This window comes from Arvicanthis niloticus, chromosome 30 (genome assembly GCF_011762505.2).
Source record: "Arvicanthis niloticus isolate mArvNil1 chromosome 30, mArvNil1.pat.X, whole genome shotgun sequence".
Lineage (NCBI taxonomy): Eukaryota > Metazoa > Chordata > Mammalia > Rodentia > Muridae > Arvicanthis > Arvicanthis niloticus.
The window spans coordinates 5,395,374-5,402,456 of NC_133438.1; the positions used below are offsets into that span (position 1 = coordinate 5,395,374).

Genomic DNA, 7,083 nt, shown 5'->3' on the forward strand with positions numbered 1-7,083 from the left:
GCTAATGGCTCGAGTCGCTGTCATTCAGACGTTGCCATGAAAATGTGTCCCGCCTCTTTCTCTGTACTGCCCCAAATCAATGCTTTCATTGGCTCAAAGAGCCGTCATTCCAACAGAAACACTGTCTGGGTCAGGTTATTCAGGTCCAAGTGAAAAGAGGGCGGGCTCTGTCAGATACAAACTTCGTGTTTTATTGGTTGGCCTTGGGCAGGACCACGCTTCCATTCGCTAAGACCTCTGTCCATCACCCTAGAATCCGGAGCTCTATTCTCTTTCTTTCGGCTTGAAGGAGGGTAAAATCTCTGAGCGAACCAGGAAGGAAAGAGGTGAATGCACACGCGTGCCACAGCTGCCCGGGCCCCAGGAGACCATTGGTTCCCATGGCAACAAAACTTCATTGCCCGCCCCGCCTGACGAGAAGACCTTTTCTCTTTCTTAATATTCATTATCGTTTGGAAAATTGTACCTACAAGAACTCTGAAGTTTTCTTGCCCTGCCTATGAACAGGTCGGAAAGAGGCGACGCTGAGAAGTTGACTTAGGAGACAAGCTCTGATTCATGGGGCACTCCCATGGGGAAACCCCTGTAATTAGGATCACCCCTTCTTCAATCCTGCAAATATAATTAACAGGATATCATAATTACGTCCAAACAAATAAGCTCCATGCTTGGGGCAGGCAGTCTTTGTTTTTGCTTTTCATAAGTTATCTGTTTGGTGGGTTAGAACAATGCCTACGGCAGAGAATGTTTTGTTAATACAGACTGAAGGAACAACCGATTGGAGTGAAATGGGACACTGAAATGGCCCAGTGGGTTAAAGCACCTGCCCACAAGTCCGACAGCAGGATGTACATGATGAAAAGAGCACCGAAGGTTGTTCTTGACCTCCACATTCATGCTAAGGCCTGTGCATTCTTACACAAGCACAGACACAGACACGCGCACGCACGCACGCACACACAAAATCAATTAAAACATAGTAGCTTCTCTTTTGAGACATGCAGATTTGACTGTCCTAGAACTCGCCATGTAGACCAGCCTGGCCTTGAACTTACAATGATCCTCCTGTCTGCCTCCAGAGTTCGGGAATTAAAAGTGTGCGCCACTATGCCATGCATAATATTCTGTGGGTTTTGTTGGTGGTGGTTTGGTTTGGTTTTGGTTTGATTTTTTTTTTTTTTTTGAGACAGGGTTTCTCTGTATACTCCTGGCTGTCCTGGAACTCAAGTCTGTAGACCAGGCTGGCCTCAAACTCAGATATCCTCCTGCCTCTGTCTCCCAAGTGCTAAGGCATCTGCCACTACCAACCAGCCAACATTTTTTTTAATATGGAACACTTCATGAATTTGCGTGTCATCCTTGCTCAGGGCCATGCTAGCTAGTCTTCTCTGTGTTGCTCCAACTTTAGTATATGTGCCGCTGCAACATTTTATTTTTAAGGAGGCTGAAGTTTTTTTGCACTGTTCCATGATCTTGGGGTTTTGCCAACTCACGGCTTCATGGTTCCGTCTACAAAGCAAGTGTCATACACATCATACTTCCAAGTGTCTGAGGTCCATGCCTCACCACCCTCATCTCTCCTGAATTCTAAGACAGCCCCTACCCTAAGCATCTCTCCAAATAAGATGACTACATCTTCCTTGGGTGCTGTCACATTGTATAAGATTTTCAAACAGCTAATAAAAATATTTAAGAAAAAAAAAAACACCCACTAAATAGCAAAGTGTCTTCCAGATTGTTGAAGTAGAGTCCAGGATGAGGGTGTAGCCTGTGGATATACAACACACACCATGTGTGAGGCTTGGGTTTTGATTTCCATTTCAGAAGAAAAAGAGATGTGCCCAGCAAACGCTTGGGTAGGGAGATTTAATACGGCAACATGGCTACTCTTGCTGAAATACACTCGTGCCCTTAGCACACATTTTTAATCCCAAACAGTGACAGGAAAGTTAGTTTGTAGAAGGAAGCACCTGTGTTTGAAAGGGATGTTAAATGAGTGACAGATGAAGTGACAAATCAGAGAAAAAGTTGATAAAATAGGACATGCCCAACTCTTTTGAGAACACTGAGGAAAGAGAGGCTGCTTAAGAGAGAGCAGGGCAGAGAAAGTGAAGGAGAGAGGGCAGTTTTACCAGGACAGTTGTACAAAGACAGGTTCCAGAGGCAGAGAGAGAGAGAGAGAGAGAGAGAGAGAGAGAGAGAGAACAAGATAGACACAGGTGAAGATAGAACCATTCAGAGAATAAGGAGCCTGAAGATTAGAACAGATTGACAAAGTTAGTATGAGGCCAAACAGAGCAATTCAGGAGAAGCAGAGAAAAGCCAGGTTGAAACAGTCAGTGAGGAGAGGAGTTTTGAGCCAGAATAGCTGAGTTGACCAGCTAGCCAGAGTTCAGAAAGAGCTAGAAAATGTGAGCTTATTCAGTGGCAAGTCTCAAAGGCTGAACACATTCTAGGCCTAATACGGTTGTTTGGAGGCTAGAAGCTTCCAGGACTAGGCCTAGGTGAGCAGACGGAGGTGTCAGCCTCCAAGACAACAATTATATCAGGTGAATAGAAAGTACTTTACACAACTGAGACCTTGTGCCACCAGCCAAGAGAACAGCCCAGGTCTACTCCTTTGAGAAGGAGTTGGGACAGGAGCTCATCTATCTAAGGCTGGTCTTTACGACCTTGAATTCCCGTCATTTTGTCTCCATCTTCAGAGTGCAGATATGACAGCCTTCTTCACACCATCTTTACTTGGTGCTGTGTGTTAAGCCCAGGGCTTTGTCCATGCTAGGAAGAACTCTTATCACCTGAATTATACCACTGGAGCTTTTTTTGTCCTTGTTTTTTGTTGTTTGTTTGTTTTGAAACAGGGTTTCTCAGTGTCCTGGAGCTCCTTCTGTAGACCAGGCTGGCCTCCAGTTTAGAGAACTGCCTTCCTCTGCCTCTCAAATGCTGGGATTAAAGACATTTGCCACCCGCTGCCTGGCTGCTTTTTGTGTTTCTGAAAAAGGGTTTCTTATAGCTGGAGCTGGCCTGGAAATCACTATGTAGCTCAGGCTGTCCTTAAACTCAGAAGAGCTTCCTGCCTCGGACTCCCGAGTTCTGGGATTACAGGCACCTGACTCCATAAGCAGAAGTAAGCTGTAACAGGCCACCAGATGTTAATAGATCCCAGACCTTAGCACAACTGACACCATGATGGATGTAGTGTTCTGGCCTTGGAACCCAGCTCATAGACAGCACCCTCTGCCAAAACAAGAACAGGTATCTAAAATCCATCAAAGTGCACAGTTCTGGAAAAGTTTCTAGCTGTACAAGTCTTACCCTTTGGCTTCTGCAGTTCTGCTTCTGGCTAACTGTTTTGTTAACTGAAGTATGTCAAGACAGATTATGAGTTTTGTGATTGAAAGCTCATCCTGAGAATAGCTTGTGGCTACACTGGGATCAAGAACACCCAGTGTAGTCACTGCTAGCTAATAAAGACTCTCTAGGGCCTGGAGAGATGGCTCAGTGGTTAACAGTACCAGCTGCTTTTCCAGTGGACCCGGGTTCAAGTCCCAGCACACATGTGGCAGCCCACAACTGTCTGTAACTCCAGTTCAGGAGATGCGACACCCTCACATACCAGACATACATGCAGGGAAAACACTAGTGACCATCCAATAAAAATAAATAAACAAATGAATGAATAAATAAAAGATTTTTCTTTTGGTTTGAACCTGTGCCCAAGTTGTTTTCTCTGGTGGATGTGTCACAACGAAGCCAGGACCACATAGCAAATCCCTTCTTTTTGTTTTTGTTTGTTTTGAGACACGGTTTCTCTGTGTATCTTTGGCTGTCCTGGAAGCAAATCCCCCACTTAAAGGCGGAAATTTGGGAGATGCTGAGCAGGTCTGATGCTGCTCTAGTTAATTAACACATTCCTAGATTAAAATCTGACTTTCTAACAAGGCCATCTTTCTCTGACCTCCCCTGCCTTTCCAGTATTAAGCTGTTTGTTTCCCATGGCTTCCGTGACCTCATCCATATCTGGTTCCTCATCAGCTCAGCTTGTAACAATCTGCTCAACCTCCCTGATAAATGTCGAATCTGGCTTGATTTTTTTTTTTTTTTTTTTTTTTTTTTTTTTGGTTTATTTGCTTGACATAATGTCTCAGGGTTGTCCTCTGAATTGTGCACAAGGTGTCCTTGAAGTAATATTGCAGCTGCCTCCCCAGGGCTGGGATAACTTGTCTTTATCACTTCATTTGATTTGCTGGAGCTAGTGAGATGGCTTACTAGGTAGAGGCACTTGCAACCAACCCTGACACACACACACACACACACACACACACACACTGTCTCTCTCTCTCTCTCTCTCTCTCTCTCTCTCTCTCACACACACACACACACACACACACACACACACACACACACACACTAAATAAGCATACTATTTTCTTTTAAAGAGTTGCTGATGGATGAAATAATATCAGCTCCAGAAGAAGTAAGGAAGAAAAGATTAAATTGAATGAAAACTATTCTCCATAAGCAGGCATCTGTTCTCCTGGCCTCCATATGTATACGGCAATCCCAGCATGTCCACACACACACACAAACATAGAATAAATACGAAGCAAAACAAAAACAGAAACAGAAAAACAAACAAACAAAAAACCCAAATTGGGGTCATTTTCCCCCCAATTTTTTCCCTTCCCTTTTTAACCAATGTGGAAATGGGCTACATGAGACTGTCACAAAACAACAAAGAAAGTGTTTGGTCAAGTGGCAATACAACCATCACCTCTAACAAGTTCTAAAGCATTCTTATCATTCCCTAAGGAAAGCTTAAACCCATTATGCAATTACTGTATTTCTCTTCTCCCAGCCCTTGCCTTTCACCCGATTCCAAGCCCCACGTATCCGCCTGTGGGAAATCCCTATGTCACATTACCCAATGGGACATCCGCAGAAGCTGAGGTTCTTTCTGTCCCCCTCTTCTCCCTTCCCCAGAGTCAGATCCACCTACACCACATCCCCGATCTTCCCTCTTCCTTCCCCCTTTTCTCTTTCCCTTCACCATGTATACATCTCTTGTGTTGTCTGCAAGAGCCAAGTCACACAGCCACCTGCTTTCCCCAGACACAGTTACTACCTCTGCAAAGCCAGGGTTTTGGAAAAATATGAGAATGGCCCACCAGATGCTACTGAAGACCAACAGCAGGTACAGAGGCATTCAGAATGGCAAAAAGTGCAATTGATCAGGAACTTAGAGACAGAAGTACATCTTGAGAGGCAACAATATAGGAGGATCCCAGGCTGGAGAGATGGCTCAGCGGTTAAGAGCACTCACTGACTGTTCTTCCAGAGATCCTGAGTTCAATTCCCAGCAACCACATGGTGGCTCACAACCATCCATAATAAGATCTGATGCCCTCTTCCGGTGTGTCTGAAGACAGCAACAGTGCACTCATATACATAAAACTAAATAAATAAATCTTAAAAAAAATATATAGGAGGATCCTTGCACCCCAAGGTAGGGACAGGGCTAGATGCTAAGCTAGACAGAGCGCTACAGTCAAAGAAAATATCCCTGGACTTTCTCTAAAGTTAATCTCATCATAAGTTAAGAGACAGTCTAGAAGCTGGGTGTGGCAGCTAATACGTATAATTTCTGAATTAGGGGGTGCTGAGGCAGGAGGATCAAAGGAAGCCTGGACTACATAAAACTTTGTCTCAAAAAAATGAAAAGAAAAAGAGAGACAGAAAGATAGTAATATCTACTACTGCCAACAGTGAGGAGAAATGAAGAGAATGGCAGAAAAAAACAAAGGGAGGGAACAAAGGAGAGAGAGAGAGAGAGAGAGAGAGAGAGAGAGAGAGAGAGGTGAGAATGCTCAGGTGATGTTTTGTGGTTGTTTTGTTTGTTTTCTTGCTTTGTTTTTTGTTTTTGTTTGTTTTTTGTTTTGGTTTTTTGAGACAGGGTTTCTCTGTGTATACCTGGCTGTCCTGGAACTCACTCTGTAGACCAGGCTGGCCACGAACTCAGAGATCCACCTGCTTCTGTATCCCAAGTGCTGGGATTAAAGGTGTGTGCTACCAACTGCCTGGCTATTTTATTTTATTTCATTTTATTTTATGTCCACAGTGTTTAGCCTCTGTGTGTGTGTATGTATGTATGTATGTATGTATGTATGTATGTATGTATATACATATGTATGTGTGTATGTACACTTTGTGTGTGTGTGCACGGTTTCAGAGGAGAGCAGAGGAGGCTGTCAGCTACTGTGTAGGTACTGGGAACACAGGTCCTCTGCAAGAGCAGAAGTGCTCTAAGCTTCTGGCCCATCTCTCCAGCCCCCCTCCCCTTTTTTTTAACATGAGCACAGGAGATCAAACTGAGGCCTTCAAACTAGGGAAACAATCACTTTACCAACTGAGTCCAGCACCTCCAAGGGTCAGAAGCAGAAAGGGAGGGGAGAAGATACAGGCATGAGTCAGAAGATGGACTGGGAGAGAGGTGGGAAGGAACGGAGGGGGTCACAAGCACACACACACACACATGCATTCACACATGTACATACCCATGTACACAAATATGCACACACAAGCACAAACCATAAATGAAAATGTAACTTTTTAAATGTTGTCAACTGGATTCCGGTCTAGAGCCTCTGGGATGGAACCAATAGGGCCAAACTGTACTTTAGCCTAATGAGACTTTGCTCAAGCCATTAGCTCTCTAGAACCACTTAGCTAACTTGTTTAGCCGTGACTTTCCCTGTGGCAACTACAGATAACCACTCCTACTATTTTTGCATTATAGTCGACATCTAAATTTAAGCCTTTCCGAGCTGAAATCCCAATTTTTTTGGTTCACAGTCCTTTTCCTTTTTAATGTTCACATGGGACCTCATGCCAGGCAAGCAGCGCACCAGTGCCGCCCTGCCTTCTACAATTTCCTGAATCTATGCGATTTGAAATAATTCCAGGTATTCTGTCCTCAGGGCCACTGGGCTGTGTGAGTCATAAAGAAATGAGTCAAGAAATGAAGCATTCCATGGGCGTGGTGCATGCCTGTAATCCCAGCCACTGGGAGGATGAGGCAGGAGA

General features: G+C 44.4%; 1 non-coding gene across 1 annotated transcript; it reads right to left on the reverse strand.

Annotated features, from left to right (window-relative positions):
- Positions 1-1,322: 1,322 nt before the first annotated feature.
- Positions 1,323-1,426, reverse strand: LOC143441061 (U6 spliceosomal RNA). Its single transcript, XR_013108308.1, has one exon. It is a non-coding gene; the product is annotated as a U6 spliceosomal RNA (small nuclear RNA).
- Positions 1,427-7,083: the final 5,657 nt, after the last annotated feature.